Genomic DNA, 13221 nt, shown 5'->3' on the forward strand with positions numbered 1-13221 from the left:
TGATCCATGGCTCCCTCTGTAACAAAATTAATCACATGGAATGTCAGGGGTATAGCACAATTTGACAAATGCAGATGTATGTTGGCCTATTTGAGGTGCTATAGGATAGCAACAGCATGCTTCATGGAGACCCATATCGAGGGGATTCCCGGCCCTATATCCGTAGGAGATGGAGAGGGCAGCGGTACACCGTCTCCTATTCAGGCTTTGCACGAGGGACACTGATATGGGTGGCACCAGGGGTCCCTTTTGAATATTTACATCATGTGTTAGATCTGTAGAGGAGGTATGTTATAATGCATGGTACACTGGATGGAAGGGAACTATGCATACTTAATGTATACGCCCCCAACAGTGAGAGCCCCTCATTCTTCCTAGACTTGTTAGCAGCAGTGGCTCCCTATTTGGGTGCCGCAGTCATCATGATGGGTTATGTGAACTGTGTGATGGACGGAGTCCTGGTTAGGGAACCCCCGGTGTAGGTACTAAGCACTGAATTACGGAAACTCAGAAAGACCTCTTGCAGGGGGGAAACAGCCTTTACATAGCAGTCATTACATCGCAACATCCTTTACATCGCATGTCATTACATCACAACATCCTTTACATCGCATGTCATTACAACGCATGTCATTAAAATGCATGTCACTACAATGCAAGCATTGTATCGCAAGTAATTACAACGCATACCATTACAATGCATAGTACCCTTACACTAGCCGGCACTTAACCTACTGTTGCACTCAATGGAGTTAGAGTAGTAATTTTTACCCCTAAACTATCCAACACTTACCCTACTGTTGCACTGACTGGAGTTAGAGTAGTAATTTTTACCCCTACGCTATCCAACGCTTTCCGACCTGTTGCACTCTCTGGAGTGGGAATAGTAATTTTTACCCCCTATACTATCCAACACTTGCCTTAAATGCGAAGTAATGGTATGCATTGTAAAGGTATAATGCGATGTAATAGAATGCGTTGTAAAGGTAGTTTCTGAAAATACAATTTAATGGCATGCTATGTAAAATAATGTGTTGTAAACGATGTTGTGATGTAAAAACTGCGTTGTAAAGTCATGCATTGTAAATGTGTGTGTCGTAACGGCATACATTCCTTGCAGGGCATTCAGTTAATGGATGTGTGGAGGGATGGCTACCCTGCCCACAGAACATTCTCATGTCATACCCCGGCGATGGGGACCTTTAGTCGGCTGGACTAATCCTTCCTCTCGTCAGAATTCACCCAGGAAGTGGAGGGGATAATATACTTGCCCAGTACATATTAGATCAGTCCCCTGTCCTACTCAGTCTCAGAGGAGTGCCGGACCGCCCAGCAGGGCCCTCATGGTGTCTAAGTGCTGAGATGCTATTAGACCCAAATGTAATAGCAAAAAGAAAAGATGTATGGTCAAATAAATGTGTATGCTGTACTAGAACTAAAGACAAAGTGAGATCATATAGCAACCAAATGAAATGACACAGGGCTGAGAAACTCCCATCAGCTCACCCTTATGGCGGAATATCATCATGTGGGATACAGATAGTAAATCCAAACCTCGCCCAACCCATCAATCGATGGTGAAATATAAAATTGTCTACTCACTGCACAGCGCCACAACATAGTCATATATTCAGACTATTAGGCGTTATTTTAATTTTGACACTAGGACAATCCTTATTAAACTTATTTTTTTCCCTAGTAGTCAATTTTATATTTCACTCACATCTTCACAGCACTACACATCATCAGCATCATTTGAATAACACTGTGGCTAGAGTTCCACGTCAGAAATCCATCTCCGCACCATCGACTGATAAGGACCTAAGGACCACTGTTGTAATACAGTAAAACTTTCTAAAACGTCTTGGTGCTAAAAGTCCATGAATATCATCAAAGAGCAGAAAGTAGCCCACTAATGCTTTGGGCAGTGTTTTCCTTTGTCTTAACATTTCTGATAAAAAACTGGCAAATCCAAAGCAAAAGAGAGGCGAAGATAGTAATTTCAAGTATATCAACACTGGCTGCACTTGGGCAAAATTACAGTGCCTTAACAGTGGAAGGATATATTTTTTCCGCAGGTTACAGTAAAAGTCACAAGAAAAGATAAAATATATGAGATCCTGTTCCGAGAAATGATCACCAGAATAAGGCTTTAAAGTGCCTGGCGTAGAGAAACCCTCAGGGACAGATAAACACCAGAGATTAAAATTAAACCTAAACCGGGTTAAAAGAGAGCAATGATGCAGGTTTTTCATTCACATCCATTAAGTTTGCCCTAGAGTCCCTGGACTCAATATTAAATATTGTCTTATTGGGGGCCTAGTGAGTTCCCTGTTTTCTCTTTCTGCCATCATCGGGGCCTAGAAGAGTGATGTTATATCTCCCAGCTCACTGGGGAGCATCAGCCTATAATGTGTAAAGAGCTCGGAACGCCCTCGGATCGTTAAATCGCTGCTGATGATATTCTTCTCCTGTGCTGGACAGCAATAAAAATGGGTGTGGTCATGACGAGCTCAGCTCGTCATGAGCACCGAAGGGGTTACCTGCTCTAAGACGCAACCCAACCATGGAATATCAAGGGCCCCATCAAGCTTCATATAGTCCTCTAGGACAACCTGATTCAACGTAGGAGTGGGGTGCGACCACATTTTCAACCATCGCGTTACTGGGGCCATAGCAATAAGATCAGAGATGTAACCCTACCAAAGTTCCTCATGTCCCATAAAGGACGGGGTACAAGGGGGTACGGCTAGGAGTCTGCGGAGGAATTTTTTCTCAAAGTCTTGAAGTTCACTAACATCTTTATAGCCCCAGACATCACTGCCGTATGTGGCCATGGGTATACATTTAACATTATGATCCTTCAATAGAGCGGGTAACGGTTTGGCCCCCAAACTCCTCCTAACAAAATTAATAGTGGCTCCTGCTGCACTAGCCAAGATATTTTGTTGAGTGCTCTCTGAGCCACCCAAGACCCCCTTTCATCAAACAGAATGCCCAAATAAGAGAAGGTAGAGACTTTTGTCAGTACTACACCCCCTACAAAAAAGCCTCGTTTGGAGATCTTGTATTGCCTGTCACCATTATATGTGACTTCTAAAGATTAATAGAAAGACCAAGTGAAATATAAAGTCTTTGAAAGTATTTAAAAGACTTTGTATCCCCACAGCCTTTCTTACAAGTAACACTGCGTTGTATGCATGTAGCAGAGCTAGGATAAGTTTGGGTCCCACTCTGGGTATTTATTTACACGCAGCTGACAGATCATCCCCAAGGTTATTAATGCAGAGAGTGAACAGAACGCGGGCTAAGATGCATGGGAAACATCCTTTACAACGCAACTTTTACCACGCAGTGCCTTTACGACGCAACTTTTACAACGCAAGCCATTACAACGCATTACGCCGGGGGGCCCTTTAGGATAGGGAATAAGTTTAATTTACTGTCCAACACCTTCCCTAGTGTCCACGGGGACTGGAGTTGGAATAGTAAATTAAACTATTCACTATCCAGCACCCCAAAGCGCTATGCATTGTAAAGGTATGTAATGTAAAAACCGCGTTGTAAAGGCATGCGATGTAAAGGCATGCGATGTAAAAGTATGCGTTGTAATGTCGTACATCCAAGATGCATGCCTGGCTTACCCCCCGCTTGACCTCCCAGGATGCTGAAAGAGAGCCATTTTCGTTATATCTTTGAATGAGTGTGACCAGGGCAAACACACCACCAGATCAGTGTTCATGCCTGTATCTAGTAGCAAAGGTCATAGTTTGGACCTATTAACACAGTCCAATGCAGACGTCAAGTCCATAAAAGCCATGTGCAAATGTCCCCTTTAGGCTAGTGTACATTTACCAATCACCAAGAGCAAATTGATGCGTTGGTCCAGGGTTCCTCTCCCTTTCCTAAAGCCATATTGCAGTTCTGAAATGGCAATACAGCCATCTAGCCATAATGTTAGGCGTTCCAAAATCAACTTTCCCATAATTTTTGCAGATTCATCAAATGGGGAGATTGGGCGATAACAGGCTGGATCGTCCCACGCTCCTTTTTTGAAAATTGGTAAGATGACCGAAGAGGACCATGAGGGAGACAAGCCACTCACGGCTGCTGCATTAAAAACCCGGGTCAGGATCTTGGCCCACCTCACGAGATCGGCTTTATAAAGTTCCAATGGAACCCCATCAGGGCACTTTCCTCCTGGCGATGGCTTCAACGGTCTTTTGAACCTCGTCTACTCTAAAGATCAACGGTCGCATACCTATGCTAGGCTCCCAAGAACTAATGTTCCCTCCTACATCCACCTCTCTATAGACCTTTTCAAAGCGATTGACCCAGTTATCAGCGGGGATTGTGCAATCCAGTCTTGAGGAGTGCAGGTCTGCAAAGAAAGGACTATCGACAACTTGCCACAATTTGGAGCTATTGGACAATACACTGGCCTGACTTAAATCATCCCATGCCTGATCCCTGTTAGATTCTTTCCTTTGCTTGATTCCTGATTTTTAGGCTTTCCTACATGCTTTCACCTTTCCCACATCCCTGGGTTTTTGTTTCAAAGCAGTCACAAGGGACTTATCTGACTTAGAGAATGCACTATCAAACCATTGTTTCCCCTTAATATCTCCTGCTCTGCCATTGGCCAATAGATTGTCGGTAATCTACTGTAGGCATCTAATACCATGCTGTCCTGTGAACAATTATCAAGACAATGTTTGATGTCTTCTGTACCTTCTACATATAACTTATCTAAAAAAGCATCCTGCATTATCTTCTTCCACTTAATTCTAAGTGCCTGATCTGTTGTTTTGAAACCGTATTCGCAATACTCTTGCCCGTCCTCTGTGATAAGCGTGAACCCTCCACAGTTCCAGGATTAACAATGAGTATTTAATACTTTGTCATTGTTTTCTCAAAGTTTTCTTGTCTATTGGGGAATCCCAAACCTCCTAGGGGTGGGTCAGGCTTGTTTGAGGCACACCAAAGGTATAAGATGCATTCCATGAGTGACACTTCATAACCTTTATCTGTTTAGCCAATCTAGTTGAAAAAATATTTTCTTAGATGAATCATTTCACAGCAACACTTTGAAACGCATTATCATCCATCACTAACCGGGGCGCCCCCTTCAGGAGCCTTGTGTGACTCTCAACACCAAGAACACTTAACAATAATAATAATAATAATCACCATCATCATAATCACCATCAATATCATCTCCATCAACACCATCATCATCATCATTGTCCATCACTAACTCTCAGCACTCTGAAGACTTAATCATCATCATTTTCAGCATCATCACCATCTCCATCTTCATCATCCAGCAGAATGTACCAAAATTTACAAAACATTCCTGAATCATAAGTGTCTGGAAAACCTTACTGCTGAGGCCGACGACCACCTCCTCACTGTAATTCTGTGGTTACAATGTAGAGTCAGGAGCCTCTATTTCTTTTTATCTGTGGTTTTACTAATCATGTCTGAGGCAGAGAGGGCCGTGCCATGGGGGGTCTTAGGGTGTCTGAAAATCAACTCCACACTGCTTACCCAGACGGTAGAGCACGATGTTTATGAATACGTTGACTGCAACCAACACTCCCAGGGTTATCGCCTGTCTCCTTAGACGACGGATCTCCTGGCCACCTAGAGAGGAAAGCACAGAATTTTGTGTTTAACTTTAAATGTGGGAGTGGATCACCTGCCTGTAGCTGGAGTACAATATCACAGAACAGCCTGTAATATCCTCAGTTAATGTGTGCCAAGTCACTCCAATGGCATTCAGTGTGTGCCAAAACTAGTCACTGAGTCTCAGTGTGTACCAAGACTAGTCACTGAGTCTTGGTGTGCGCCAAGACTAGTCACTGAGTCCCCGTGTGTGCCAAGACTGGTCACTGAGACTCTGTGTGTGCCAAGACTGGTCACTGATGTTCATTTTGTGCCAAGACTGGTCGCTGAGTCTCTGTGTGCCAAGACTGGTCACTGAAGGTCTGATTCAGAAAGGGCCACCGCACTCGTGGCAGAGACCCTACAAACATGCAAAAGTCTCTGCACTCGGGCGGAATTTCTGCAATTAAAATTTTCATTATGGAGATTCCGCCCGAATGCGAAGACTCCCTCACAACTGTAGGCCTCCGCCACAAGTGCTGAGGCCCTTTATGAATCAGGCCCTAAGTTTCAGTGTGTGCAAAGGCTGCTCACTGAGTCTCAGTGTGTTCGAAGGCTGCTCACTGAATCTCAGTGTGTGCCAAGACTAAAAGTGCCTCTCCTTGTCTGCTGAGATTGACCAGCGGCTCTCAGTTTGCCAAGATTGAACAATGAATCTTACTGAGCACCCAGGAAGATCAGTGTGTATTGGTGTCAGCTAAAAATCTGTGAAGGACAGTGGGTGACCCTCAGTGTTTGCCAGGGCTGGAAGTAAGTCTCAGTTTTATGCAAGACAGGTCAGTGACTCAGTGTTTCTACAGAGACTGGCTGGTGACCCTCAGTGTGTGCAACATCTTCACTAACACTTACTGCATATACCAATTCAGCATTATCCCTCACTGTGTGTGCAGCATCTGGACTGCAACTTACTGCATATATAAGGCTGGACTGTGACTCACTGTGTGTACCATGTGTAGACTGTGGCTTTGTGTGTGTGTGTGCCAAAGCTGTGCCATGGCTGGACTGTGGGTCTATGTGTGTACCATTTTTGGACTGTGGGTCTGAGTGTGTGTCAAAGATGTGCCAAAACTAGACTCTGCCTTTGAATGTGTTCACGGTCTTAACCCTGACTCTCAGTTGGTGCAGAGGCTAACCAGAGACTTTGATATTTTTCAATGTTGGACAATGTCTGTTTGGTTTTATGTGTGTGTCAATGCTGACCATAGCCTCTCGGTGTGTGTCAGTGCTGACCATAGCCTCTTGGTGTGTGTCAGTGCTGACCATTGCCTCTGGGTGTGTGTCAGTGCTGACCATAACCTCTAGGTATGTGTCAGTGCTGACCACATCCTCTTGCTTGGTATGTGTCAGTGCTGACCACAGCCTCTGGTTGTGTGTCAGTGCTGACCGTAGCCTCTGGGTGTGTGTCAGTGCTGACCATAGCCTCTCGGTGTGTGTCAGTGCTGACCATAGCCTCTAGGTTTGTGTCAGTGCTGACCACAGCCTCTTGCTTGGTATGTGTCAGTGCTGACCACAGCCTCTGGTTGTGTGTCACTGCTGACCAAAGCCTCTGGGTGTGTGTCAGTGGTGACCAGAGCCTCTGGGTGTGTGTCAATCCTGACCATGGCTTCTCAGTGTGTATCAGTGCTGACCATAGCCTCTCAGTGGGTGCCAAGAATGTATTTCTGCCCCTTTGAGTGTCAAGTGTAGTCAGGGATTGTCAGTGGTTTAAAAGAAAATATTGGGTCCAGAGATATCGGCCCGCACATATATCTACTACAAGACACCAGCTACAAACACATTATCATGGTAAGCATGCATAAAGAAGTATATATTTACTGTTCGAACCCGACATCTGCTTAAATTGTCAATATTTTGTTAGACTTTATTGTTGAGTCTATATTTGCTCTTATCACTACAAAAAACCATGAAGCACATTTACTATTTGTTAATGCAACACAACTTTCACTGCGTGAAAGGGAGAGGACGGAAATGCTCCATATTTACGCAGATATGGAGCATTTCTACTCTCTTTGTACGCTGGTGTGCTGCACAGCGCCAGCACCGACGCCATCATTTGTGTGAAGCAAGGGACACCTTCCAAATAAAAAACATTCCTTATAGGCCTATTACTAATTCTATGGGGAATACCACAGCCTATTCTAATCATGCTGAAGCTTCTACACACAGCTACCTGGGTGCAGGTGAAACTAGGTGGTAGCACCCACATCATGTCGAGATTTCCCACAACAAAAGGATTGAAACAGGGCTGTGAGCTTGCACCAACCCTGTTTAATCTATTCATGGCTGACCTTCCAAAGGTGCTTGATGCCTGCAACTCTCATTCACCGAGGAAAGGAGGAAAAATATTGACCAATCTCATGTACACAGACTACGTAGTTCTGCTTAGTCATACTCACGTTGGTCTCCAGCATCTACTGACGGAAATGCAGAACTACACCACGGAAAACAACTTAAAAAAAAATCTGAGCAAGACTCAGACAATACCAATAAACAACAAAAAGAACCTCCGTAGAAATTGGTTCCTCGATGGCACAAAACTCGACCCGGCTCATGAATACAAGTACCCAGGAGTCATATTCGATAAGGAAGGGTCGTTTAGGTGCCAGAAAGAGGAAGCAAAAGGACTGGTCTGCTGATTGCTTTAACGATGAAACATCTTGCAAATAAACTGATGGGGCCGACTCTGACTCCACTCCTGAAGGTAGTTCAGGCTAAACTACTCCCCTCAATTGCTTATGGTAGTGAGGCAATGCGGGGAAGAGATGCAAAGGAGCTGGGTAACACGCAGGTCAAAGCCTATATAACTATGTTCTGCCATCCGCCCTATTCATCATCTGCTCAAACTAGGCTGGACGTTGGCATTCTACGACAGGTTCTATCTAGGTATGGAGCTTATATCATCTGCTGGCACAAGATCAGAAGTGCAACTATAAACACGCTAAACTATCTGCTGTGGCGTGATTTACAGCACAGGGAGCACTCCCAGGCTAGAAGTTATCTCCAGCGAGCCTTAGAATCTACCAAACTCACGGGACTCTGAGGTGGGCACATTGATTAATCTAACTTTTAAAAACGAGTCTGGAAGACCATAAGACAAATTTCCTTGGTGGAGGACGAGGCAAGCTTCTCAAATAGATCTCATGCCTGATCTTAACTCTTACAAATTACTTGCTCCACAAACATTTTTCAACCAGGGTTACCCCAAGGCCATAAAAATGAACTTTTTGAGGCATAGATTGGGATTCTTTCCGTGTGCTCAGCATTTTCCACCATGGCTGAGGACATTACCACAAGAGCGTGCAGGCTGTGTAACACCAAGCAAGGCGACATTTTACATCTAATCTGCTTATGCAAGGAACTGCATCAAGCACGGCAACAGCTCCTAAAAGAACTTCTCAGACAGAAAGGCATCCGCACCAGGAGGCAAGCAGTGCTAGCCTGCTTAAATCCAGAAAATATACAACTAAATTGCAGAGTGGTAAAATTCCTTATGCTGGCTGTAGGAACTGGGTGAACAAAAAATGCCCAAAACACCAAAAGTTGTATTAGGCCTCCACATCGCAGGTTGTCCTGTTGAGAGGAATATGTCATATGCCGGACCACTCCAAGCACATACCGCCATGAGTACAGAGATACTCCTTGTAATAAGTTGAGACAATTTGACCAACATACTTAATACGACTTGAAAAAAGGGAATGCATGGCTGGAGCTAAACAAATATGAGACTGTAACTTACAGTATCCAGCTACCTAATGACATTTATTATGATTGCAAATATTTCTAATTTTATATTGTAAAGAATTTCCTACCTTTAGGTTTTAACTGGTTTTTATTTAAAGATTTCCCTTCATATTTTCAAAAATCAAAAAGGCAGCAAAGGTGGATGAAATCACAATGATTGTCTGTTGAAAATTTTATTTTTTGTTTTACGTATTAATATTTCAATTGTTTTAATTAAGTATGCAAAAAATAAAGAAACTTAATTCTATGTGTGCTGCACGATGTTGCAGACTGAGAAAGAGGAAATAACAAGGAGAAATGAAGATTCTTTTAGCTGTTGTGCCTCTTTTAAGTAGGTGTATCATGCCGGCGTAAACCCAGGTCTGCAAGCCTTTGTAAATCAGGATTTGCATCAAAATGCATGGATGGATGGATGGATGGATGGATGGATGGATGGATGGATGGATGGATGGATGGATGGATGGATGGATGGATGGAGTGGATGGATGGATGGATGGATGGATGGGTGGATGGATGGATGGATGAGTGGATGGATGGATGGATGGATGGATGGATGGATGGATGGATGGATGGATGGATGGATAGAGGGATGGATGGAGGGATGGATGGATGGGTGGATGGATGGATGGATGGATGGATGGATGGATGGATGGATGGATGGAGGGATGGATGGAGGGATGGATGGATGGGTGGATGGATGGATGGATGGATGGATGGATGGATGGATGGATGGATGGATGCACGGGAACGCCCATGCTCCATCCATGTAACTCCTACACGAAGCAAAGTAACCCCAGGCAGCACAATACCCTTCTTGCGTTACATTGTATTTACTAAACAATGCAGACCCATACAAAGTACAACCACGCAAAGCTTTTTCTCAGTGCCAAAAGCTCTTTGTGTCGCTTTGCACCAAGTGGGGGTTCTTGAAGCGTTCCTTATGTGGATCAACACAAATACCCGCATTTTTTTATTTGCGTATACAGCTAATTCCTCCTTAAAGCAAGCATTAACCATAGGAAATGTTTTTAGTTCCGTAAAATATCTACAGATTGTATGTCAGCTGTGGGACACAGAACTAGGTCAATGTGTGCCATCCTTCTGAGTTTGTGTTGGTGCAGGGATTTTAACTGGAAGGGTATGATTCCTGTACAAATCCTGCACTGCACAACATAAACTCACCTCTGCACCATGGTGCTAGGCTGTGCCTCGCATAAGGCATCCTAATTAGAGCACCAGCACAGGTGACAACAACAGCAGGGCAATCTTAGCAGATATGACCCTACACTGCTTTTAATTCCCCCCTGTGCTACAGAGTGCAACAATTTTGTCTGCTGCATTCTGTGTGCTGCTATTAGGGATGCTTCTATAACTTGACCTGCAATGACCCTGTGTAGAATATAATTCATTTACTCTGGCCAGACTGCATGAGACACACTACTAGATAAGAGGGGGGTCTTAGCTCCCCTGCCAGACTGCATATCACTAACCATTGCCTTCAATTCAGATTTACTCACCTCTGTCCTGAAAGTTCATCAGAATTACCTGTAGATGAAGGTTGATTCATTCTGTGATCCGTCCTCGGTGCCGTCAGAGCCTCCTCTACTGCTCGGGATACTCAGCGGTGCAGGGAGCAGTGAGAGGTCCTCGGGTCTGAGCCGCATCTGATGAGCAGCCCTGGGAGGGATCTATAAAACAGGTACAGAGACAGGAAACTGCACTTAGAAAGAGCTGATGGTGGCATTGAGCAATCTGTGTGGGGGAATGATGAGTGTGCAGAAAAAAACCCAGAATAGCTTTCATATCTTACTCCTGAAGCATGTGTGCATGTGGTAAAAATCCAGACAACATTAAAACATCAGCCATGGGTCACCATGGACTGTGTGTGAGTGTGTCTGTGTGACAGGGAGAGAGGAAGAGAGGAGAAGATGATCAGGCTGTGGATAAATCATATGCCTCATAAGCCATGTGTCACCGTGGACTGTGTGCGCGCGCGTGTGTGTGTGTGTGTGTGTGTGTGAGTGAGTGTGTGTGACGGAGAGGTAGAAAGAGTGGGGAAGTTGAACAGATTGAGGATAAATGACATGCCTCCTAAGACATGTGTCACTATGGAATGTGTGTGTGTGTGTGTGTGTTAGATAAGGAGAGAAAGAGCATGTGTGCATGTGATAAAATTCCAAACGACATCAAAACATAAGCCATGTATCACCATGGACTGTGTGTATGTGTGTGTTAGAGGGAGAGAGAGAGAGAGAGTGAGAAAGAGTGGAGAAGATGATCAGACTGAGGCTAAATGATATGCCTCCTATGACATGTGTCACCGTGGACTCTGTGTGTGTTTATTTATTTATTTAGGAAGTTTTCTATAGCGCTGTCAAGACCCGCAAGTAGCAGAGCGCTTTACAGTAATAGAATGACAAAAATCTGTATAAACATTTACATAACATAAACATGAACATGAACATAACATATGTAAGGTATAAGCATTCAATGAGTGACATTGTGAGTTGCCGAGCTTCTTTGGTTATAGGATTCACTGTAGTCACATAGTTCAGGGGTTGCTTGCTGACCCCGGTTATCCACAGCCAAGGGAGCGGATCAGGAACAAGGATTTGAGTTGCCTTTTGAATTCCACAAAGGATGGAATAGTTCTGATGTGCGGGGGGGGATGGAGTTCCAGATTTTGGGGGCGTTTCCAGTGAAAGAGCAGTCCGCTGTTCTTTTCTTTCTGGTTTTGGGTGGGATGAGCAGGAAGGAGTTAGAGCTTCTCAGATTCCTGGCTTGGCCTGCTTTTTTGAGGTTTTTTTGCCAGGTATTCGGGTTTGCCGGTATGGAGGGCTTTGTGGGTTAGGCAGGCCGTTCTGAAGTTACTACGCATTTCTACTGGGAGCCATTTGAGTTCCTTGAGTGCTGGGGAGATGTGATCCGATTTTTTTTAATGCCGGTAATCATTCTAGCTGCAGCATGTAGTGTTGTTTTTATCTGTGCCAAGTTCGATTTCGGGATGCCTGTTAGGATTGCGTTCCCATAGTCTAGCCTTGACAGTACCAGAGATTGAGTGGCCAGTTTGAGATCCTTGTTAGGAATGTAGGGTTTGATCTTGTTCAACAGTCTGAGGTTAAAGAAAGCACCTTTGGCTGCATTCTTGATGCGTTTTACCATGTTTAGTTTGGGGTCTATGATGATGCCAAGAGATTTAACAGAGTCGGCTAGAGTAAGATTTCCTTTAAGCCATCGATTGCTTTTAGCCATTCGGTGACTTGAGGGTTGTCTTCCTTGTTCGAGATGAGGAGTGTCTCAGTTTTGTCTGGATTCAGTTTCAAGTGATTGTTTGTCAGCCATTGTTGAACATCTTTCAGGACATAATTTAGTCTATGTATGTCAGTGAGAGAGGAAGTTTCCAGATAGATTTGTGTATCGTCCGCGTAGCGGTCAAAGCGGATGTTGGCTTTTCTGAGTAGCTTGGAGAGTGGTTCCATATAGATGTTAAAGAGCTGAGGCAAGAGCACCGAACCTTGGGGGACGCCCTTATTGACCTGTTGGATTTCAGAGGTGAAATTCTTGATTTTTATTATTTGTGTTCGGTTGTGTATGAATGAGGAGAACCATTTGAGAACTACTTCGCCAAGGCCAGCTCTTTCTTGAAGAGCCTTGGTGACGAGTTTGTGGTCCACCGTATCGAATACTGCAGAAAGGTCAAGGAGAATGAGGAGGCAGCATTTGTCTGAATCCAGAGATCCGTGGATATCGTCTATGATGTTCAGCATCGCTGTTTCTGTGCGCATCCTTGTCTGAAGCCAGACTGGAGGGGGT

Source organism: Lissotriton helveticus, chromosome 7 (assembly GCF_964261635.1).
Source record: "Lissotriton helveticus chromosome 7, aLisHel1.1, whole genome shotgun sequence".
NCBI lineage: Eukaryota > Metazoa > Chordata > Amphibia > Caudata > Salamandridae > Lissotriton > Lissotriton helveticus.